We start from the raw sequence: 25,867 nt of genomic DNA, 5'->3' as shown, positions 1-25,867 counted from the left end.
TAAAGGAAGCAGCAAAGGAAGTAAGCAAACCCTTAGCCATAATTATGAGAGCTTCCCTGGACTCAGAGAGGTACCCATGAACTGGTGTCTTGTCAAGGGAGGATCAAAGGGAGACACAAGTAACTATAAACAGGTCTGTAATTACACAGGTAATTACAGACCTGTTAGTTTAATGTCTGTTCCAGGGAAATTAATAGAGGCACTGGTTAATGAAGCATTGCAGGATCATCTAGACAAGACTTCAGTTATAGCTCGGACACAGCATGGGTTTGTTAAGGGGAAGTCTTGTCTGACAAATTTGATTGGATACTATGATGTAGTCACAAAGGAACTGGATGCAAAGAATAATTTTGATATCATATATTTGGATCTTAGAAAGGCCTTTGATACTGTTGCACATGGAAGACTGCTGCACAAATTGGAGCAGTGTGACATTGGAGGCAAATTGCTGCTATGGATAAAGGGATGGTTGAGTGGGAGAAGACAGAGAGTGGTAATCAATGGACGCTGCTCTTCATGGACTAATGTTAATAGTGGAGTCCCTTAGGGTTCAGTAGGCGCCTTTGTAGCCAGGTGGGAAGAAGCAGTAGTGCGTAGCACACGCTTTTTGATTAGACCTGGGTTCGAGCCTGTCACCACCAAATACGGAGGATGCGGAAAGGTCAGGGAATGACCCTCACATTCCCGGAGCAATATGGCCTTAGTTGCTAATGCTCCTAAAAACCAAACAACAACAACAACAGGGTTCGGTGTTGGGTCCACTGTTGTTGTCTGTATTTATAACTGATATTGATGATGGTATATCAGGCTTAATGTCCAAGTTTGTAGATTATACGAAGGTTGGCAGGGTTGTTAATGACACTAATGACAGTACACTGCTGCAACAGGATCTAGAAAAGTTGAGCAGATGGGCTGAGAGGTGGCAAATGAAGTTTAACAATGAGAAATGTAGAGTACCACATATGGGAAGCAGTAATCCCACAGTAACATATCAACTCTGTGGTACCACACTGACAGTGGTAGAGAATGAAAAGGACCTGGGGGTAATTGTGCAGGCAGATATGAAGTTTTGTGAGCAGTGCAGACTGTCTGCAAGAGTAGCTCACGGTGTCTTGTCAATGATATACACGAACTTTTCTAGCAGGGATAAGGAGGTGATTATCCCCTTGTATAAGGCAATGGTCAGGCCACACCCTGAGTACTGTATACAGGTCTGGAGGCCTCAATTCAAGAAGGATGTAGAGCTGCTGGAACGAGTACAGAGAAGAGCAACAAGATTAGTGAATGGAACAAAGGGTTGCTCTTACAAAGAAAGGCTTAAGTTTTGCAAATTACAGTGTGTGTGGAGACTAAGCACCTGCGAGGTGATGTGATAGAGGTGTATAAAGCCTTGAATGGTTTGAGCATGCTCAAAGGGATTCTTCTTCTTGCTCAGAATAATCACCCTGAGAGGGCATAAATTCAATTTGAGGAGAGACGGTTGTAGGACAAATGTGCGGAAGTTTGCCTTTAGCCAGTAGGTGGTTGATTGCTGGAAGAAACCTCCATCTCTCGTTGTAGAAGTTGTAGTTTAAACAGATTCAAGGTAGAACTTGACAAACATTTGGACCAATGGTGAAATAAGGGTTTTTTTTTGTTTTGGGTGATGCTATATAAGTTTGCTTTCTTGCATCATGTGCCTTTGCTAATGCTAATGATTTTTAAAATGAGCAATTTTATCTTTTGGTATGGGTTGTCATGGCTGCCATAGTGACTACCATAATTGGAACCCTTCATGCTGAAAAGGTCTGGGTTCAGATTCAATTCGACAGGAAGAGTTTTCATTGGCTTGTTTCACAGTTTTGTCAAATTAGTCCATGTTGGGCAGTGTCTGTCTACCAAGAGAAGGTGAGGAGAGTAAACACTAAGTCAGGACCACAGCTGGTTCCCCTATAAGCCTAGCTTAGATGTGTGGAGGGCCCCCTCATGATTAAATAACCACATACCCTTCAGTAATCTCAAGCCACATTTTAAATAATGCAGTTTTGTATTTATAGTAAAATTTTATCCCCCAACTTTCCATCTTAAATTTTGCCCACATATCGCTAGTTGATATTGCTTTTAGAGCTACATTTTTTCTAGGTCTCCATAAACAGTTTTTGAAAACTGTGCTACAACTCCCATTTGTTTGGTCAGTTATGAGGCAAAAGTGTGGCATTACAAGACATTTATGTCTTATTGACCATTACTAATCAGGACTGGCAGCTCTTGTCACTGAAAGTACTATTACTGACACTTTAAATCAAGAAATACATGAAATATACATGTGCTTTTTTTTCATTTGTTCATGAGAGTGCTGTACAGCAAACATGGTGTGTAGCAATTTCTCTGTTACTGGAAAAGTCAGCATGTAATGAATAAGAAAGTGTATTGGATATAGTACTGTTTACTGAGTACAGTCTGTGACTTTCCTCATTGCTGATAAAGTTGGCAACATGGAAATAGATATGTATTACTGCTTTCTGTTGGCATTCTAAATGACCTAAGGCATAGGTTTTCAGAGTGGGTTCCTTTAGAATTTTCTGGGGCTCCCTGAGATTTTTAGTGAAATATATTTGTACAGTCTTTGTTTTGTTTTTTTGTTTTTTAATGAAAGGGGGAGTAATGTATAAAGTCTGGGATGAAGGTTTTGAGGATATATTAACAATATTTTAATACAAGCTAAGGAATATCCAAGATTTAGAATTGTCTAGATTAGAAGAAATACATTGTTCTAGACTAGAACAATGTATGCTTCACGAAACAAGGTTTCCACAAAGGGATTCCAGAGAGGGTGTGGAAATGTTGTCTTAATTTTTTAAAGACAACATTTGCGTACCCACTTAAATTAAAATTTTTCATTATGCAAATGTTGTCTTACATTTTTTCATTAAAAAATTAATGGAACATTCAAGTATTATAGTTTTTAACTTATTGTTATCATTAGTGTTTTTAAAGATATTAGAATTTCATTGAAGATTTATATTTATAAAAGATTTCTAAGACCAAAAGAAGTTTGAAAAGCACTGGCCTAGGAGATACCCTACATCAGTAATTTGGTACTGATTTATAAATGAGATGGCCCCCAAGCTGCTGGTCAGTTTTCTGTGTGGCATGACAGAAAGAAACTGACAACTGAGAAATTACAGAAACACTTGTGTTGGCCACGTATATTATTGTATATTAAAACCAAAATCAAATCAAGTAGACAAAAGGAAATTGACAGATGCAATCTTCTCCTCCAACTTCCAAAGCTATTTTGTACTCTTATCTGTTAAAAATTATTTGGAAACAGATAAGAGATGCCAGCATATACTAGAAAATTTCAAGACAGTTCATGCATTAATGGACATGTTGTTTCAATCAAACTTCAAAATAGATCTATGTAGCACTCCCAAGAGACCATGAAGTGGAAAATATAGTCATTAAGTATTGTTCATACTGATATATGTCATCTATTTGACAATCACTGGTCTGTGTTATGTATCTTGTCTTATAATTTCATTTGTGATATTATCGATTTTTATTGTATATTAAATATTTATACTATGTAAACTCACTTCCCATGGATCTGTGCCTAAAGGAAGTTTTAAACAAAAAGCAGAGTCTTGTGGTTCTCAAACTGTATAAGAATTGAACAAGCAATAATTGGAATACTTCAAAGTAAAGACGAACACTCATAGCCTTAGGTTTCTAGAAAATTGGGAGGTGAGCTGTCCAAGATGAAACAATTAATGCCCTATTCCATCAAATTAACATCTGGTAGTAAGAAATCAAAAAGAAGACAATGAAAGTTATAAGTTATTTGTCTTTTGGTTTTACTTCCATTGGAAATAAAGATGTTCCTGATTCTTGGTGCACACTGTGCAACAAAACATTATTTAACAGCTCTATAAGCCCTTACTCAGCTTCAAAGGCATTTGGAAACTAATCAATTTTTTTTTTTTTTTTTTTATATGTAAACCCCAAACATGAGAGGTATTAGAACCTATAGTACTTAGTACCGTGGTTGGGTTGAAGGTTGAGAAGATGAAAGAAGATATTTGTTGATATTGGACTTGAACTTCTGTAGACTGTAATTTTCAGGAAATACGTACGAAGGAAGATTGTTCCAGAAAATGGCAGTTGAATGAATAAACAAGGAAGATGAAAAGTTGGTTCTGTGAGTTTGAAGTTGGACAGTAAATGGATGTTGGCTGGTGGCTGCATGTGTTTGGACTGTTTTGAAAGAGAGAGCAGGAATTATAGAAGTCAATTCAGAAGAACAGTGCCCATGGAAATATCTGTAGAAGACGCATGCAGCAGAAACAGTGCATCTATGAGACAATGAGTGGAGAGACTGTTAGAGATGAATCATTAATTAACCCAACTGCCCTCTTCTGAGTGGAATCAAGAAACCTGAGAGAGGTTTTTGGGGCACCATCCCAGATGTGGGAACAATATTCGATGGTAAGGCGGATTTGAGATTTGTACAGAGTGAACAGCTGTTTGGAAGAAAAGTAACACCGAGAGCGAAAGAGAAAACCAAGTTTTTTAGATGCAGAGGAAGCAATATTTGTAATATGCTTGTGCCAAGAGTGAGAGATTAGAAGTCAGGATAATCCCCAAAAGAGATATATCATTTTGCCTAGAAATCTGAGTGTCACCAAAAATAAGCATAGGAGCAGAAGAATCCTTTTTGCGAGATATAAGACAAGACTAAGATTTAAAAGGATTGAAATCAACTAAGTTATCTTTGCCCCACTGGAGAATTACCTGAAGATCTGCATTTAAGGAATTAGTAGCAGATTTTCGAGAAGTTGAAGCTGATTGAGAAGGGCAAGGTTTCTCAAAATGGAAAGTGGAATGCAATGTGCTATCATTGGCAAAACTATGGATAGGATTTCCAGTCAATGAAAGAAGGTCATTAATATACAAGAGGAAAAGAGTGGGGGAAAAAACTGAACCTTGGGGGACACCGGCATTAGTGAAGAAGTTAGAAGACAGAGAGCCATCTACCATCACCCTCAGTGAGCGATCAGAGAGAAAACTGAATATTGGTTAGTTTATAAAAAAAAAATCGATCGAAAACACGATCGAAAGCCTTTGAGATGTCAAAAGCAACTACTTGTGTTTCACCGAACCTTTCCATTGAATTAGTCCATAAAGGGGTAACATAAGCCAGAATATCACCAGTGGATCGACACTGACGGAAACCATACTGGCGATCGTTGATCAGACGGAAGGTTTCTAGGTAGTTTAAGAGTTGGCGTTAATGGATTTCTCCATTACTTTAGAAAGAGTAGAAGTAATCGCAGTGGGACGATAATTGGATGGGAGGGATTTGTCACCCTTTTTAGGAACTGGCTGGACTATGAGCAAATTTCCAAGCAGAAGGAAAAACACCTTTGGAATAAGAAAGTGAAAAAAAGGCAGCAAAGAATAGGAGTAAGTTCAGGAGTGCAAGTTTTGAGAAAAAGTGGAGAAATACCATCAGGACCTGGAGCTTTTTCGGTATCAAGATTTGTCAAAATCCTTCTGACATCCTTTTGACAGAAGACCACAGGAGGCATTGAATGGGGCGTGTTGGGAATGGAGGGAGGCATTTTACCAAGATCATTAATACATGAGTTGGAAGAAAAATGAGATGCTAGCAGGTCAGCTTTATCCTTGGCTGATGTGACAGCAGAACCATCTGGTTTGGACAGAGGTGGGAGCAGAGATGGGCCAAAAGTTGCGGCTTTGGCAAGAGACCAGAATGCTCAGCTACCATTAGGGCAAGAAGCAAGTTTTCTACTCTTAGCCTGTTCAAACTGTAGTTTGGACTGATTAATAATTGCTTTACAATTGTTGCGAGCTTTGGTGTAGGCAGAAAATGAAACTGAAGAATTAGAAACAAGCCAATTACGATATGCAACATTCTTCTCTTGAACAGCCTTAGCACATTTATTGGAAAAGCAAGGTTTAGATAAAGAACGAGATTTTAAAGAGGAGTGTGGGATAAAGGATTCCATTCCTGCAAGAATAATTTCACTGACACAATCTGAGCAAACGTTGACATCAGAAGTTTTGGAACAGTAATCCAACCAAGGAAAAGAAGAAAAGAAATCTCGCAGGTCATCCCATTTTGCATTCTTGTAATGCCAAACAACACAAGGTTGGGAATATCCACAAGATAAAGGCTCGATTGGAGAAGAGACAATCACCAAGTTGTGATCTGAAGTGCCTAAAGGACCTCTCACTTCAACCATGTACTTAAGAAGGGTTGTTTGTGAGAAAGAGATCAAGCGTGTTGGCTGTATGATTAGGATTGTCCGGTATTCTTGTAGGTAAATGAACAATCTGTGCAAGGTCATTAGTAATTGCAAAAGCCTCAGCATCTCAACCAGCTGGTTCGGTGTGACTAGAAAACAGAAGCCACCTGGAATTGTGAACATTAAAATCGCCAAGGAAAATTACCTCACTGTTAGGAAAGTTGGACTGGAGAGAGTCAAGTTGCAAAGAGAGGAAGTCAAAGAGCTCCAAGTGATTAGTGGAGTTGGGAGAACGGTAGAGACAACAGATGAATTTGACATAATGAGGTAGAGAGATTTTAAGCCAGAGAAGATTGAAGAGAGGAGATTCCAAATTACGAAGTCTCTGACAGGGAATATCAGAACGGACATATGCATAAGTACCACCTTTGAGGTGAAAGGAATCATACAGCAAATAATTTGGTATCTGAGATGAGCAGTAGTTGAATCAACTGATAACTGAGATTCTGTCAGAAAAGGTACATGGGGTTTGGCAGACTGCAAGTGGAAATGGACATCGTTGAGATTAGAATTGAGACCACATATATTTGTGAACTGAATTAGGAAGTGTTTGGGAGGTTTAGATCTTTCCACAGATAAGCTTGCTCTATTAGTTTGAGAATTCATGGTGTATTGAATAGTAAGAAAAAGTGGGTGGGGCATGCTGTATGAAGTAATGAAATTTTTGGATATGGCGTACACATCATAAGAATATACCCAGATCCTTGACATAATGTGGCCTCGACAATGCCCCCCCCCACACACACACAGTACTCAGACTCCCTCCAGTCACTATCTGGCAGAGTAGAGGTAGCAAGATTATACACTAGCTGATCTGGAAGCCTCCTAGAGAGTTACTAATAGGTTTGGTCCAGTGTACTAACTAGCGGCCGGCCTGCGAACACCATTTGAGAGCTGTACCCTTGAAATGTAAGGAATAATGGATCTTGCCATGATGTTCATCATAACCTCAAAAGTCATCAATCATACTGCGTGATGGAAGAGATGGGGAAGGGTTGACCGGAACTTAGCTCTAGAGACTAAACACGGGTTCCACCACTTCAAGCCTCCAATAAGCAAAGGGTGGTATTGAACCGGTTGATGAGAGTCATCTACCACGTAGTACTGCCTGGGAACATAGAGGGGCGGCATTCCCCCATGTGGTGTGGGCACCACACCTCGACCCCTGCTTACATTGGTTCACACCTGGGTGGTCACCCACCATGTACTTGTGCATGGAGGTTATACCCAGGATTACTAACAGTCCCACCATCGTGAAGGTGCAAGCAGAGGATTTGGCTGTCACAGACCGTCCGTCCAGACTTCACCGAAATTGGGTCCATTTGACTTGAGTGTCACCCAAATATCAGTTCCATCAGTGTTTTAGACTCCCAGGTAGCAAGTACAGCTTGTCTCTGGCCTTTTACCTTATGCCTTTTATGCAGTATCATACTGCATAAAAGGCATAAGGTTTTCGAGCAACATTTTGATTTGCTTGAAGGCTCCTGAATAAAATTGCAAAGTCAGACAAGGAAAGAGCAACAGAGGCACCATGCATTGTTCAGTGGAGGAGTGTGCATAATTTTAGAATTACTTATCAAGCTTTCTGAAAATGATACAGTAATGTTCATTATGAATCAACAGGGCTTACCTTTATTTTTGATATAGGAAGCCTCTTTTCCAACTCTCCTTGTCCAACTCGCTAATAATTCATGGGGAAGGCAATATCAATTTTGCAAGACATTGTCATAAAGTTAGATTTTGGAGGTCTAAACTGGCTAATAATTAAGGATCGATTTTTTTCTTTTTGGTGCTGAGGCAGGAATTTTGAGCTAAATTTAGGGGTCTAATAATTGGATATGGGGTGGGGGTTATTCTCTACATTCCTTAAGTCGGACTAGAACTTTTCGGGGTGTCATGTTCACAGGAAGAGAGCTACTCACAATTAATCCGAAACTTTTGTCTTATGTTGTAGTGTTTGTTCTTCACGCATGCGTATAAGTGACCAATCGTCGGACAATAGGAATGGCCTACGGATATTGATTGAAGTTGTATGTAGTTTCATCTCTAAGGTTTCTGCAATAAGTAGTTTGTAGTAGTTGTGTTGAATATTTATAATTTTAGTTTCATTAAAGCCGAATGTATGTCGTTCGTTTATGGCGTGGAACGAAAGTTCCGATGCATTTGAACGACCCGCCCGCACTGAAGCTTCGTGTTGTTTTGCTCAAAGCTGTGCCACTCCCATGGTGGATCCTACATAGACAGTGTCACAATTTTTGCATGGTATACTGTATACTAGGTCATGCTGTGATTGGAATGTGGTATTTGAAGGTCGATTTCTGAAGAATGTGTATAATTTGTTCATGGGTTTTGCTATGATTTTCATGTCGGTTCCCTTGCATATTTGGTTAAGTTTATTGTACCGGTGCTCGATATATGGAATGGTGATGAAATATATTTTTTTTGGTCTTGTTGGATTTTATTGCAATGTTTGTTGCGAGGTTGTTGTTATTTAGCATTTAGCATTAGCATTAGTAGAGGCATTTGATGCAAGAAAGCAAGGTTATGCAGCATCAGCCAAAAAAAAAAAACCACTCCCACTTCACCCCTCTGTTCGTTCAAAATACCTGTCCAGCTGAGCCTTAAAACCTATTTAGGCTATCAACTTCCACGACAAGGGATGGAAGTCTGTTCCACCAACCAACCACTCGCTGGCTAAAGGCAAATTTCCGCACGTCTATCCTACATCTGTCTTTCCTCAATTTGAATTTATGCCCTCTCAGGTGATTATTCTTAGCGAGAGGAAGAATCCCATCAGCATTGAGCATGCTCAAACCATTCAATGCTTTATACACCTCTATCAGATCACCTCGCTGGTGCCTAGTCTCCAGACACTGTAATTTGCAAATCTTAAGCCTTTCTTCGTAAGAGCACCCCTTTGTTCCATTCACTAATCTTGTTGCCCTTCTCTGTACTCGTTCCAGCAGCTCTACATCCTTCTTGAAATGAGGCCTCCAGGCCTGTATACAGTACTCTAGGTGTGGCCTGACCATTGCCTTATACAAGGGAATAATCACCTCCTTATCCCTGCTAGAAAAATTCCTATATATCATTGACAATACACCATGAGCTACTCTTGCAGCCCGTCTGCACTGCTCAGAGAACTTCATATCTGCCTGCACAACCACCCCCAGGTCCCTTTCATTCTCTACCACTGTCAGTGTAATACCACAGAGTTGATACGTTGCTCTGGGGTTGCTGTTTCCCATGTGTAGTACTTTACATTTGTCAATGTTAAACTTCATTTGCCACCTCTCAGCCCATCTGCTCAACCTTTCCAGATCCTGTTGCAGCAGCATAGTGTCAGTAGTGTCCTTGACAACCCTGCCTACCTTTGTATCGTCTGCAAACTTCGACATTAAGCTTGATATACCATCATCAATATCATTTATGAATACAGAAAACAATAATGGACCCAACACTGAGCCCTGAGGGACTCCACTAATAACATTAGTCCACGACGAGCAGTGTCCATTGATTACCACTCTCTGTCTTCTCCCCCTCAGCCACCCCTTTACCCACAGCAGCAATTTGCCTCCAATGTTACACTGCTTCAATTTGTGCAGCAGTCTTCCATGTGCAACAGTATCAAAAGCCTTTCTAAGATCCAAGTATATAATATCAAAGTTATTCACTGCATCCAGTTCCTTTGTGACTGCATCATAGTATCCAATCAAATTGGTCAGGCAAGACTTCCCCTTAACAAAACCATGCTGTGTCCGAGCTATAACTGAAGTCTTGTCTAAATGATCCTGCAGTGCTTCTTTAACTAGTGCCTCCATTAATTTTCCTGGAACAGAAGTTAAACTCACAGGTCTATAATTGCTTGTGTCAGCTTTTGATCCTCCTTTGTGAATTGGGGTCACATTTGCACATCTCCAGTCTATGGGTACCTCCCCTGAGTCCAAGGAAGCTCTCATAATTATGGCTAAGGGTTTGCTTACTTCCTTTGCTGCCTCCTTTAATATAACTGGATAGATCCCATCCACCCCAGGTGCCTTTCTTGTGTTTATCTTCAACAATTTCTCCTCCACTTTACTCTCAGTTATTACAAGATTCTCTAGCTTACTGCTAGAGTTGAATACACCTCTGGCATTCCTCTCGATAAATAACTCCTCATGTGTGAATGTCGATGCAAAATATTCATTTAGTTTGTTAGCTACCTGAGCAGGATCATCAACAGTTGACCCATCGATATCAAGTGGACCAATCTGATTCATCCCCTTCCTTCTAGAGTTTACATAAGTAAAGAACTCTTTGCTGTTTTTCTTTGCATCCCTTGCCAAAGATTTCTCGTAATCTGCCTTCGCCTGCCTAACCTCCTTTGTAACTTGGTTACAGATCAACTTGTATCTATCATAGGCTTCTGTGTCATGTGTTATTTTATCACGGGCTATTGTTTTGACTTTGTTTATATAGGTTAGTGGGTAACCCCTATTTGAGAATCTTCTAGTTAGTTCATTTATTTCAGTGGTTAGAGAAATCTGGGTGGAAGAATATTTAAAGGCAATTAGAAATTGGTTCAGCATGACCGATTTTTTGTATGGTTGGGGATGGTAACTGTGGAAGTGCAGAAGCATCCCTTTATTAGTGGGTTTTCTATATATGCTGAAATTTAGTTTTTGGTCTAATCTGTGTATGGTAAAATTAAGGAAGTTTATGGAGTGGGATTCTGCTTCAGTTTCTAATTCAAATTTTAGTCTCTGATGGATGTTATTAAAAACCTGTAGAATATTGTTTATGGTCAAGTGATCTGTGATGATTAGAATGTCATCCAGATATCTTCCGTAATATGTGATCTGTGGTATAAATGGATCAAGGTTGGATCTTTTCTAATTTGTCTAAGTATAGTTCTGCAATGAGTCCACTAATGTTTAGGCCCATTGGGAGGCCAAAAATCTGTCTGTATATTTTTTCTTGGAATAGAATGTAATTTGCATTTACTAATAGTTTTGTTAGTTCGAATATTCTGTCTTTGGGGAGTCTGGTATTATTAATTTTTGTGTTGTCATCGTTTAAGTAGGCCCAGACTATGTCTAAGGCATAGGGTACATTTACGTTAGTGTATAGTGAAGTCACATCGAGTGAATATAACTTCATATCCTCCTTGATATGGAGATCTTTGAGGTTCATGAATAAAGCATCGTAGTTTTTTATGTTATATGTTAGGAGTTCTCGGAGTGGTTTTAGAATTGGGTAGATGAACATGGCTAAGGAGGCAAAAGCTGAATTTTTATATGACACGATGGGACTTATTGGGTATCCTGTTTTGTGTAATTTTACTTGGCCAAATAAGGTTGGGATATTGTATGTGCGGGCTTTAATTTGTTTGAGCTGAGCCATAGTGATGTGGTCATCTTTCCTGTAGGTGGTGAGCAATTTGTTATATTTGTTAACTAAGCTGTTGAACTCTGATGGTGCAACCTCTTCGTATGTCGTTGTGTCTGAAATGATGGTGTATAATTTATTTATATAGTCTCCTTTATTGAGAATAACTAGTGTATCGCCTTTGTCGGCCTTTTGAATAATGATATCTCGGTTTTGTCTAAGTGTGTGTAAAGCTTTTGCTTCTTCTCTATGTCGTTTTGATATTGAGGGGATAGCTTGGTTTATGATTCGATTGGTTTGTTGGATTAATACATTTTTTTGTGGCAAATCTCTAAGAGCGAACTCGAGGTCAATAATCATTTGTTTCTTGGGGGGGGGGAATCTCGGTGGTAAATTATAATTTAAACCTTTATTTAATAGGGCTATTTGCTGAGAAGTTAGCGTAACAGATGATAAATTCTTTACATTATCTGATGGATTATGGTCGTTATGGGATTCAGTGTTTAGATTGGCCCCAGACGACCACATCACTATGGCTCAGCTCAAACAAATTAAAGCCCGCACATACAATATCCCAACCTTATCAAAACCACTCCGAGAACTCCTAACATATAACATAAAAAACTACGATGCTTTATTCATGAACCTCAAAGATCTCCATATCAAGGAGGATATGAAGTTATATTCACTCGATGTGACTTCACTATACACTAACATAGTGTATAGTGTCTGGGCCTACTTAAACGACATAGTCTGGGCCTACTTAAACGACATAGTCTGGGCCTACTTAAACGATGACAACACAAAAATTAATAACACCAGACTCCCCAAAGACAGAATATTCGAGCTAACAAAACTATTAGTAAATGCAAATTACATTCTTCTATTCCAAGAAAAAATATACAGACAGATTTTTGGCCTCCCAATGGGCCTAAATATTAGTGGACTCATTGCCGAACTATACTTAGACAAATTAGAAAAGATCCACCTTGATCCATTTATACCACAGATCACTTGACCATAAAAAATATTCTACAGGTTTTTAATAACATCCATCAGAGACTAAAATTTGAATTAGAAACTGAAGCAGAATCCCACTCCATAAACTTCCTTAATTTCACCATACACAGATTAGACCAAAAACTAAATTTCAGCATATACAGAAAACCCACTAATAAAGGGATGCTTCTGCACTTCCACAGTTACCATCCCCAACCATACAAAAAATCGGTCATACTGAACCAATTTCTAAATGCCTTTAAATATTCTTCCACCCAGATTTCTCTAACCACTGAAATAAATGAACTAACTAGAAGATTCTCAAATAGGGGTTACCCACTAACCTATATAAACAAAGTCAAAACAATAGCCCGTGATAAAATAAATAACAACAACCTTGCAACAAACATTGAAAAAAAATCCGACAAGACCAAAAAAATGTATTTCATCACCATTCCATATATCAAGCACTGGTACAATAAACTTAACCAAATATGCAAGGGAACCGACATGAAAATCATAGCAAAACCCATGAACAAATTATACACATTCTTCAGAAATCGACCTTCAAATACCACATTCCAATCACAGCATGACCTAGTATACAGTATACCATGCAAAAATTGTGACGCTGTCTATGTAGGATCCACCATGGGAGTGGCACAGCTTCGAGCAAAACAACACGAAGCTTCAGTGCGGGCGGGTCGTTCAAATGCATCGGAACTTTCGTTCCACGCCATAAACGAACGACATACATTCGGCTTTAATGAAACTAAAATTATAAATATTCAACACAACTACTACAAACTACTTATTGCAGAAACCTTAGAGATGAAACTACATACAACTTCAATCAATATCCGTAGGCCATTCCTATTGTCCGACGATTGGTCACTTATACGCATGCGTGAAGAACAAACACTACAACATAAGACAAAAGTTTCGGATTAATTGTGAGTAGCTCTCTTCCTGTGAACATGACACCCCGAAAAGTTCTAATCTGACCTAAGGAATGTAGAGAATAACCCCCACCCCCACCCCCCACCCCATATCCAATTATTAGGCCCCTAAATTTAACTCAAAATTCCTGCCTCAGCACCAAAAAGAAAAAATCGATCCTTAATTATTAGCCAGTTTAGACCTCCAAAATCTAACTTTATGACAATGTCTTGCAAAATTGATATCGCCTCCCCCATGAATTATTAGCGAGTTGGACAAGGAGAGTTGGAAAAGAAGCTTCCTATATCAAAAATAAAGGTAAGCCCTGTTGATTCATAATATAATAGAATATAGGAAATATCGAGCATTTAATAGCTCTCTAGTATCAAAGTAATGTTCATGTGTGGTGGTCAATATAATAAAAAAAAAAAAAAAAAAATGCAATACAGCTCTCAAACTGATGCATGTTGAACTAAGGGCTTTCAGCTGAGATCAAAGATGAGCTAGTTTGCTGATTGAAAATTTGCAATGGGTATTCATTGAAACAACTAGATAAGCCAATTGATGTATCAGAGCTTGCTACGTTGCTTGTGTTTTTCTGTGATTTGACAAGTCTGTTGAAGAGGACCTGTTCTTTAATTGAATCTTTGCTTATTGGTGAAGAAGTACTCAACTTGTTCGCAAAAACATGCAATTCAGTGGGAAAAATGTGTCGATGTATGTAGTGATGACACCAAGGCAATGGTAAAAAAAATTGCAGGGACTGTAATGCAGATCAAAAGTGTGGCACCAGAAAGCATCAATAGTCACTGTAAGTCACATAGACATGCACTAGCAGTTAAAAAAAATGTTTACCTCTGAAAACCCTGCTAGACCAGGCAGTACAAATTAAAGCTTGAATACTTCAATCCAGACTATTTAAAAGTTGTCTGAAGAAATAGACATTCAGCAAATTGCTTCTTCTACACAGAGGTGAGGTGGCTTTCATGATGTAGACGTTCTTGTGAGATGTTTCTGAACTATATTGTGAGCTGTTGGTTTTCATAGATTCCATGTTTTGACTGTTCAATAAATTCCTCCGTTCTAACAGACTTGCATATACCTTTCAGGTATTTTTATGATAATAAATGAAACAAATGTGTCAATACAAAGAAAGACTGTGACTATTTTTACAGAATTTCATAAAATTTCATCATTGTTGAGGATTCTGGAATTTCAGGTCTTGTCTGGAGAAGGAAACTTCAGTTGTTTCACACACTCACTTCCTTTTTGATTGAAGTTAATTCTACAGTTGATAAAAATATTTACAATGCCAGTGTACAGCACCTAAGAGACTTGCACTCTACTCTGTTAAAATATTTTCCTTCAACAAATGACGATAATTCTTGAGTTCAGTTCAAAATCCATTTTAAATTAAAACCAGTGACATTAGTAGTGCTGGATTATGAGTGTCTGATTGATATGATATTAGAGATTCTCAGTTGAAGCAAAACTTTAATGAACTTTTCACTAAATGAATTCAAGAGTACCCCAAATATTGCAACGTGCACAGTTAATATTATTTTTTTTTTGTACCTGTGTGAAATAGAATTTTCATATTATGTTGCAACAAAAACAAAATATAAGAAAAGACTTGATACAGCACCCGATGTGAGGAGCTGACTCAGCAGCACTGTTCCTAATATTAAGCAGATATGTGACAAAAAAAGACACGAAAGCACTGTTCTCATTAAAAGTGTTTTTCTGTATGTTATGTTTTATAACAAAAAATTTAAAAGGAAAGATGTTTCTTTATCTTAATATACAGGGTGTTTCAAAAGTGATGGTCAATAATTTAAAGGTGAACTGTGTACAGACTAACAATATGCAAAAAAAGCCTAGTAAACATGGGTCCTTAAGTGAATCATTTTTGAGATATTGCACATTTCTAGTTGGGATTCACTACTGACAAGGTGAACTGTACAGAGTTGGGATCCACCACTGACTCCCCTCTCTCAATGCTCTGAGACATAGCAGGCATACTAGTCCTTGTCAAAGGATAGTCAACATGGAAAGAGGTTACAGCAACGAAGAGTATGTGGACGTGCACTTCACGTATGATAAAGCCAGCGGCAGTGCACTCAAGGCTGCACGTTTGTACCAAGAAGCATTTTCCCACTGAAGGCAGCCCAACATGTGCACATTCATCAGGGTGCATCAATGCCTTAGAGAACATGGGCGCTTTGCACATAGAGTACGAGCAGGTGAGGATTGCTCTGCAAGAGCGTGTACTGAGTCATAGAGTGTGTGGCGAATTTTACATTGCCAATTACTGTACCCCTATCATATCCAGCATGTACAAGGTCTCAGCAATATAGACTACCCTCCCAGAGTGAACTTCTGCCAGTGGATGCAACAGCAGTGTGACCTGAACCCCCAATTTTTAAACAACATTTTGTTCTCTGATGAAGCTGGGTTTACACGTGATGGTATTTTTAATTTTCATAACTGTCACGTTTGGTCCAACGAAAATCCTAATGCAATTCACGAGTCACAACATCAGCTGTTGTTATTGTTGTTGTTATTTGGTTTTTAGGAGCATTAGCAACTAAGGCCATATTGCTCCGAGGATATGCGGTTGTCATTTCCTGACCTTTCCGCATCCTCCGTATTTGGTGGTGGGCTTTGAACCCCGGTCTGATCAAGAAGTGTGTGCTACGCACTGCTGCTCCTGCCCACCTGGCTACGGAGGCGCCAGCAACATCAGCAACATTTCTCATTGGATGTCTGGGCAGGACTACTAGGAGACTGTCTAATTGGATTACACTTTCTGCCAACCAGGCTAACAGGAGAGCTGTACCTTCAGTTCCTGCAGAATGTTCTTCCAGACCTCCTTGATGATGATAATTTTCCATTTCAGCAATGCCAGAACATGTGGTTTATGCATGATGGTGCACCGGCACATTTTGCTCAAGTTGTGACTCAGTATCTAACTAGAAGGTATGGTCAACAGTGGATAGGTAGAGGTGGGCCTGTAATGTGGCTTCCCAGATCACCAAACTTAAATCCTATGGATTTTTGTATTTGGGATCATGTAAAAAGCTTGGTGTACACTTCTGACATTAACACAGTTGAGGAATTGTAGCATTGAGTTGAAGGAGCCTTTCAGCAAATCAGAAATGACTCAGGAATGCCTGAGAGGATTTGCAACTCAATACAAAGAAGACTACATAGCTGCGTATGGATGCACAGACAGCATGTTGAACACCTTTTGTAACATCATGTAACATCTGTAAAATCCTGTGGTGTTGAAACCAAAAATATATTATCTTATGTGTAATAAAACTACCCTTAGCAAAGGATTCACAGCTTTTTGCTAAACTAATGCTCCCATAGTCAGTGGCAGATCTTAACAGAAAATGTGCATTATCTCGAAAACGGTTTATTTGCAGCCCAATGCTCACTGGGACTTTTTTGCTTATTTTAGTTTGTACTTTTCGCCTTTAAATTATTGATCATCATTTTTGAAACACTCTGTATAAGATAAAGGAAAGAAGTTTGTACTTTATCTTAATATATTTTGTTCGTAATAAAATAAAATTGATTTAATTTATCTAATATTTATTATTGTTTTGAGTTCTGTTATAAAGTAAAAAAAAACAGCATATGAATAAAATTTTGATCATCTCTTGCAGCATTTGATTTGTCTGTGTGACTATTTTTGTTGCTTACTTTAATCCATGTATACATTATATCTCATGAGCTCCTGTTTACTAGTGTCCTGTCAATACATTATAATTAAAAGTGTTCTGTAGCCCAAATAAGCTTGGGAAATGCTGCAATAAGGAATTCAGAAACACTGCCATTTTCATTTTAGGTATGTATTGTGATTTAATTTAAAACATTTTTTCTTGAATTATCAAAATATATAATTTAAAACTCATTCAGAAAAGTCTGTTTTCTTTGAAACTACACTAACTTAATTACAACAAATTTTCTTCATTATTTATTACACAGCATAATTCATTTACCATTTACAAGAAATTGTCAAAATAATAAAAACATTGGAAAACTGCTTACATAGATCAAAGCAGATGTGGTGTAGTGTTATATGCATATTAGGAACTTAATCTAATGTAGTACTGCCATGAATTGTTACGATCAATTCCTTCAAAATCTGTTTTAGCTCTGTTTATGTTAATTTAGACAGTAGACCAGATGTAATCTAAATTAATGGTACTTTCTCTCCTGTGCAAAATTTGAGGATGATGGAAATGTTCCTCAATTACAAATACAAAACCATCTCTATTGGTCTGATAAGAGATCAGAACCCTTCTGAATATATATATGGATTGATTTTGTTTTAATTCCAAACAGATTTCAGCCTACTAAGATAGTAAAAAGTTATACAGAGTTTTCTCTAAGAGAGTATATATATTCTCAATCAACTTGAAGTCAGGAGCTAAGTAAACTACCAAATGCTCAGATGGGGGTGGGGATGAATCCCTTTGCTTTTTTTTTTAATTACTTCCAAATGATATGATCATAGTGAATATACCACAATTTCCTCCATTTGGAAAATAATTCTGCCTCATCAAATAGATATGATTAGTCAGAGTTCATGTTTCATTTGATGTTTATGTAATTTGAAGTGCTGGTCAAGACGTCAAAAGCGAATATTGTTTGGATATCAGAAATGTGGTGGCACACGGATATAAGCAGTGCAGAATTGGAGTTTGGGGAGTACAATGTGTGCAGGAAGGATAGACAGGACAGGAAGGGAGGGGTTATGCTGTTAGTTAAGAAACACACAAAATCTAAAGAAGTGCATCCAATTAACATTAGTGGACAATGCAATGTTGAGTCAGTGTGGTGTGACATAAGCACTGGGAAAGGGAAAATGAGAGTAGGTGTGTATTATAAGCCTAATGAATCTGATGAGTATAATGAGCAATTGTGCAGATAAATGGAGTGGGCCAGTAAATCAGAATGTCTTATAATGGGGGATTTTAACTTTCCAGCTATTGCCTGGAACTTATGGTTTGGTCACTCGCACACTAGCAGGATTTTTGTGGATTTATTGGATGACTGCTTCCTACAGCAACATGTTCGAGAGTTAACCAGAAAGAGTAATACTCTTGATCTGATTATCAGCAGTGATTCTTCATGCATTAAGAATCTGTAGATAAAGGAACCACTAGGTGACAGTGATTACAGTGTACTGATGTGGGATTTACTTAAAGATGGGGGATAAATGACGGACTAATAGATTAACAGTATCTGCTGGCAGAGGTGAAAGTGATTCTTGCACTGCTTCTATTGGAGTGAGCAGCAACCTGGAAAACAAGATGCAGGGGATTTCAGAGACTGCTGGAAGGGAAGTAATTGCAGTACAAGTAAACACATGGGCTGTGTTAGGGTGGCTAAGAACAGGAACAGGTGCATGTATACTTGCATGTACACCAATGAAATTCATCAAATTGGTAAATAAATTTGATGAATTTCAGGTGTTGGTCAAAACATCAAAGGCAGATATTGTTGGGATATCAGAGATATCAGGATATAAGGAATGCAGAATGGAAGTTGGGGAGTACAATGTGTACAGGAAGGATAGGAAGGGAGGATGGGTTATGCTATTAGTTAAGAAACATAAAATACAAGGAGGTACAACCAGTCAACATGGCTGGACAGTGCCATGTCGAGTCAGTTTGGTGTGACATAAGCACTGGGAAAGCAAAATTGAGATTAGGAGTGTGTTATAGGCCTAATGACTCTGATGAGTATAATAAACAGCTGTACAGAGAAATAGTTTGTTTGTTTGTTATTTGGTTTTTAGGAGCATTAGCAACTAAGGCCATATTGCTCCGGGGGTATGTGGTGGTCATTCCCTGACCTTTCCACATCCTCTGTATTTGGTGGTCACGGGCTCGAACCCCAGTCTAATCAAGAAGCATGTGCTACGCACTGCTGCGCCTGCCCATGGAAGCACCTAGAAATAGAGTAAATAGAGTGTCTTATAATGGGAGATTTTAATTTCCCAGATATTGACTGGAATTTATGGGTTGGTCACTCACACACTAGCAAGGCTTTTTTGGATTTATTGGATGATTGTTTTCTACAGCAGCATGTTCGGAAGGTAACTAGAGGGAGTAATACTCTTGATCTGATTATCAGTAGTGATTCTTCATGCAAAATATTAAGAATCTGTAGATAAAGGAACCACTAGATGGCAGTGATCACAGTTTGCTGAAGTGGGATTTACTCAAAGAAGTAACTACCATCAGGAGTAAAGGGAAGGATTTTTGCTTTCGTAAAGGCAATTACGGAGGTCTGAGACAGTATTTAAATTCTATACGGTAGAACCAACTGATGATGTTACCAACAGCAAATTCAAAATGGGAAGAATTCAAAGAACCTTGGAAGCTACTAGGCTTTTCATACCAACTAAGAAATGTTCAAGGTTTAGGCCTAAATGGATGTCAGATGAACTAATGAAATATGTGGCAGAGAAGATAAATGCATGGGATACATACAAATTAATGGGTGACATGGAAGCCTGTGATAGATATAAGCTGGTCTGTAATCAAGTCACTAGGCAGACAAAAGCAGATTACAAGAAATCTTTGCAAAGGATGTAAAGAAAAACAGCAAAGAGTTCTTTACTTATGTAAACTCTAGAAGGAAGGGGATGAACAAGATTGGTCCACTGAATATCGATGGTTCAACTGTTGATGATCGTGCTCATAGCTAACAAATTAAATAAGTATTTTGCATCTACATTCACACACACAAGGAGTTATTCAGGGAGGTGAATGCCAGAGGTGAATTGAACTCTGGCAGTTAGCTAGATGATTTCGTAATAACTGAGAGCAAAGTGAAGGAGAAATTGTTGAAGATAAACATAAGAAAGGCACCTGGTGTGGATGGGACCTATCCAGTTATAATAAAGGAGGCAGCAAAGGAAGTAAGCAAACCCTTAGACATAATTATGAAAGCTTCCTTGGACTCAGGGGATGTACCCATGGACTGGAGATGTGCAAATGTGATGCCAATGCACAAAGGAGGATCAAAGGATGACACAAGTAATTAAAGACCTGTTAGTCTAACTTCTGTTCCAAGGAAATTAATGGAGGCACCGGTTAAAGAAGCGCTGCAGTATCATCAAGACAAGATTTCAGTTATAGCTCTGGCACAGCATGGTTTTATTAAGGGGAAGTCTTATCTGACCAATTTGATTGGATACTATGATGTGGTCACAAAGGAACTGGATGTAGGGAATAACTTTGATATCATATATTTGGATCTTAGAAAGGCTTCTGATACTGTTGTGCATGGAAGACTGCTGCACAAATTGGAGCAGTGTGGCATTGGAGGAAAATTGCTGCTATGGATAAAGGGATGGTTGAGTGGGAGAAAACAGAGAGTGGTAATCAATGGACAGTGCTCTTTATGGACTAATGTTATTAGTGGAGTCCCTCAGAGTTTAATGTTGGGTCCATCATTGTTTTCTGTATTTATTAATGCTACTGATGATGGTATATCAGGCTTAATGTTCAAGTTTGCAGATAATAAGAAGGGTGGCAGGGTTGTTAATGACACTAGTGACAGTACGCTGCTGCAACAGGATCTAGATAAGTTGGGGAAATGGGCTGAGAAGTGGCAACTGAAGTTTAACATTGAAAATGTAAAGTACTGCATATGGGAAGCAGTAACCTCAGAGTAATGTATCAATTGTGTGGAACTACACTGACAGTGAATAGGACCTGGGGGTAATTGTGCAGGCAAATATGAAGTTTTTTGAGCAGTACAGACGGTCTGCAAGAGTAGCTCAAGGTGTCTTGTCAATGAATTTTTCTAGAATGGAAAATGAGGTGATTATCCCCTTGTATAAAGCAATGGTCAGGCCACACCTTGAGTACTGTATATAGGTCTGGAGGCCTCATTTTAGGAAGGATGTAGAGCTGCTAGAGAGAGAGTAAAGAGAAGGGCAACAAGATTAGTGAATGGAACAAAAGGTTTCTCTTAAAAAGAAAGGCTTAAGTTTTGCAAATTACAGTGTCTGGAGACTAAGCACCGGCGAGGTGATCTGATAGAGGTGTATAAAGCTTTGAATGGTTTGAGCATGCTCAATGCCGATGGGATTCTTCCTCTTGCTCAGAATATCACCTGAGAGGGCATAAATTCAAATTGAGGAAAGACAGTTGTAGGATAGCTGCGGAAGTTTGCCTTTAGCCAGTGTGTGGTGGATTGCTGGAACACACACTTCCATCTGTCATAGAAGTTGATAGCTTAAATAGATTCAAGTCGGAACTAGACTGAGTGGATCGGTGAAATTAAAAGATTTTTTTTTTTTTTTTTTTTTTGGCTGATGCTACATACGCTTGCTTTCTTGCATCATGTTCCTTTACTAATGCTAATGTAGCTACCATCAGGGATAAGGGGAAGACTTTTTTGCTTTCATAAAGGTGACTACAGTAGACTCAGAGAGTTTTTAAATTCTGTACAGTGGGAACAACTGATGATGTTACCAACAGTGAATTCTAAATGGGAAGCCTTCAGAGACTTAACCTTGGAGTGTACTAGGCTTTTCATACAAACTAAGAAATACCGTTCAAGGTTTAGGTCTAAATGGATATCAGATGAATTAATGTGGCTCGTGGCAGAGAATAAAATTGTGTGGGATGCATATAAATTATCAGGTGACACAGAAGCCTATGGCAGATATAAGCTAATCTGTAATCAAGTCACAAAGGCAGATTACAAGAAATTTTTGGCAAAGGATGCAAAGAAAAACAGCAAAGAGCTCTTTACTTATGTAAACTCTAGAAGGAAAGGGATGAATCAGATTGGTCCACTTAACGTAGATTGCTTGACTATTGATGATTATGCTCAGATAGCTGATAAACTGAATGAATATTTTGCATCTACATTCACACATGAGGAGTTATTCAAGGAAGGGAATGCCAGAAGTTTATCAAACTCTAACAAGGAGCTAAGTGATTTTGTAATAACTGAGAGCAAAGTGGAGGAGAAATTGTTGAAGTTAAACATAAGGAAAGCACCTGGGGTGGATGGGATCTATCTCATATATTAAAGGAGGCAGCAAAGGAAGTAAACAGACAGCCATAATTATGAAAGCTTCCTTGGACTCAGGGGAGGTCTCCATGGACTGGAGATGTGCGTATATTTCCCCAATTCACAAAGTGGGATCAAAGGGTGACACATGTAATTACAGACCAGTTAGTTTAACTTCTTTTCCAGGGAAAATAATGGAATCACTGGTTAAAGAAATAAAGGATCATCTATACAAGTCTGCAGTTATAGTTCAGATACAGCATGGGTTTGTTAAGGGGAAATCTTGTCTGACAAATTTTATTGGATACTATGATGTGGTCACAAAGGAATTGGATGCAAAGAATAATTTTGGTATTATATACTTGGATTTTAGGAAAGCTTTTGATACTGTTGCATATGATGGAAGACTACTGTACAAATTGGAGCAGTATGGCTTTAAGGGCAAGTTGCTACAATGGATAAAAGGATGGTTGAGTGGGTGAAGAGAGAGAGTGGTTATCAATGGACACTGCTCTTCATGGACTAATATTATTCGTGGAGTCCCCCAGGGTTTGGTGTTTGGCCCATTGTTGTTTTCGGTATTTATGAATGATATTGATGAAGGTATATTAAGGTTAATGTCTAAGTTTGAAGACGATACAAAGGTTGGCAGAGTTGTTTTGTTTGTTTGTTTGTTATCTGGTTTTTAGGAGCATTAGCAACTAAGGCCATATTGCTCCGGGATATGCGGTGGTCATTCCCTGACCTTTCCGCATCCTGCGTATTTGGTGGTGACGGGCTCGAACCCCGGTCAATCAAGAAGCGTGTGCTACGCACTGCTGCTCCTTCCCACCTGGCTACGGAAGCGCCTGGCAGAGTTGTTAATGACAGTAATGATGGTATGCTACTGCAACAGGATCTGGAAAAGTAGAGTAGATGGGCTGAGAGGTGGCAACTGTAGTTTAACTTTGACAAATGTAAATTACTGCATATCGGCAGCAGTAACCCCGGAGTAACATATCAACTGGGTGGTATTGCATTCGGTAGTGGAGAATGAAAAGGACTTCGTGGTAATTGTGCAGTCAGATATAAAGTTTTCTGATCAGTGCAAAAAGGCTGCAAGTGTAGCTCATGGTGTCTTGTCTATGATATACAGGAATTTTGCTAGCAGGGATAAAGGGATAATTGTCCCCTTGTATAAGGCAGTGGTCAGTTCACACCTTGAGAACTGTATACAGGTGTGGAGGCCTCATTTTAGGAAAGATGTAGAACTGCTGGAATGAGTACAGAGAAGGGCAATGAAATTGGTGAGGGGAACAAAGGGTTGGTATTATCAAGAAAGGCTTAAGTTCTGCAAATTGCAGCTTATGGAGACCAGGCACCTGCAAGGTGATCTAATTGAGCTGTATAGGGTTTGACTGGATTGAGCAAGCTCAATGATAATGGGATTCTTCCTCTTGTTCAGATTACTCACCAAAGGGGGCATAAATTAAAATTGAGGAAAGAGAATTGTAGAATAGATGTGTGGAAATTCGCCTTTAATCAGTGGGTGGTTGATAGTTGGAACAAACTTAGATCTGTTGTAGCGGAGGTCAGCAACTTAAATAAGTTCAAGGCAGAACTAGACAAACATTTGGAGTGAATTGATGGGTGTTTTTTTTTTTTTTTTGGCTGATGCTATATAAGCATTCTTTCTTGCATCATATGCCATACTAATGCTAATCTAGAGTAAGATTAAAGGATGAAGTCCATATGAGGACCCCCCCATCAATATGCATAGTAACTATTATAACTTATTCACTGATCTCTCCACCTTTGTGCTCTGTTGAACTAGAGGCTTTCCCTCAGCTGAAGTTTTGAGGAGTTAGAATCGAAAATCAGTTCACCTTGGAAGCCTCCAAAAGCCAAGTGCAAAATTCAAACTCGTATGTGAACTAACAACCAATTTTGATAAACACGCACACCCAACTTTCACGTTCAGCATTCACTGAACATAAAAGCCAGCATATTTAAAGTATTACCTATGAATTTATTGCAAATTTTTGGTGACTGGTTTAAAACTGTTGCTCTAAATAGTCCATTTCTTGTTATTTAGTTTTAATTTATGCACTTAATTAAAACTGTTATCAAAGTATTGCATATATATATATATATATATAATACTTTGATAAATTGATGCAGCCATGAGGGATGGAGGGCTGAGACATTTTTTATATTATATAATTGCACTCTCAATGTGTTTATGCTTATAAAAGCTATCATACGAGCCCTCCCCAAACAAAATTTATGGATGTGTCAATAAGTAAATGTGCAAGTTTCAATAGGGTAATCAATCAGGAAACAGTAAATAATCCAACTAAGCAAACAACTGGCTCCCTATCCTATCATATGCTATCCATACATTCCACCATTTTCTTTTTTGAATGAGATGTCTGGCTTTAGCACTATCTCTCACCTAACCGCCGTAAAATGCTGCCCCCCTCCAAGTAAGATTCTGTAGTACAGTACAGCACAAGTTGTATATAATTTTGTGAAGAAAGGGCACTATTTTCAACACTGTTTCTAAAATACTTTTAAACCACTATGATAAGCGAACAAAGACAATATCTGATTTTTAAAAAAGGCTAGTTGATGAACAAGCAGACAAAGAATGACTCAGTTATTTATCACTTTTGTTAATCAACTAATCTTAGTTGGTTAACAGTCATATAACCTTGTTTATGGCATATATCTTTTTAGTGTAACAAGGTTGTTGAGTTGTATCAAGATAAAGAGGCTGGGAATATTAGTATTTTCATGTTTAATAATACATGTTAAAATAAATCTTAATGCCTGTATTGGAGGTTAGTGTCATTTCTTCACAATACAACTTTTTTACTGTTATTTATGATAGCAAATATTGAGGATTGGTCCTATATGTGTGGATTAAATTAGATTATGGCAGCAAAAATCTTCACAAAAAATCTTCTAATTTATCTTATGCTTTAAGTAAAAATACATTTTGACCTAAAGAAAGAAATTTTTCATAGTTTCATAAAACATCAGAGCATATTTTAATCTGAATAGGAAACAAAAAATTGTGATACATAATTAATGCAAAGCAGATGTAATGCTTTGTCATAAAACTTGGGATATCAAAATTTACTATTTATTACAATTTCATGCTTATTCTTTTTTTTTAGATATTAATGCCTTTTATTTTTATTAAAACATACTAG

General features: G+C 38.2%; 1 protein-coding gene across 6 annotated transcripts in view; it reads right to left on the bottom strand.

The window, feature by feature from the left end:
• The window catches only part of LOC150086625 (uncharacterized), a 398,253-nt gene that overhangs the window by 131,221 nt on the left and 241,165 nt on the right, over positions 1–25,867 (bottom strand). The gene's annotated exons all lie outside the window — the stretch shown is intronic.

Source organism: Mastigoproctus giganteus, chromosome 4 (assembly GCF_048544385.1).
Source record: "Mastigoproctus giganteus isolate SK-2022 chromosome 4, ASM4854438v1, whole genome shotgun sequence".
Classification (NCBI taxonomy): Eukaryota; Metazoa; Arthropoda; class Arachnida; order Uropygi; family Thelyphonidae; genus Mastigoproctus; species Mastigoproctus giganteus.
Note: the sequence above shows the minus strand (reverse complement) of the source record. Positions and strands in the feature narration are given on the sequence as shown.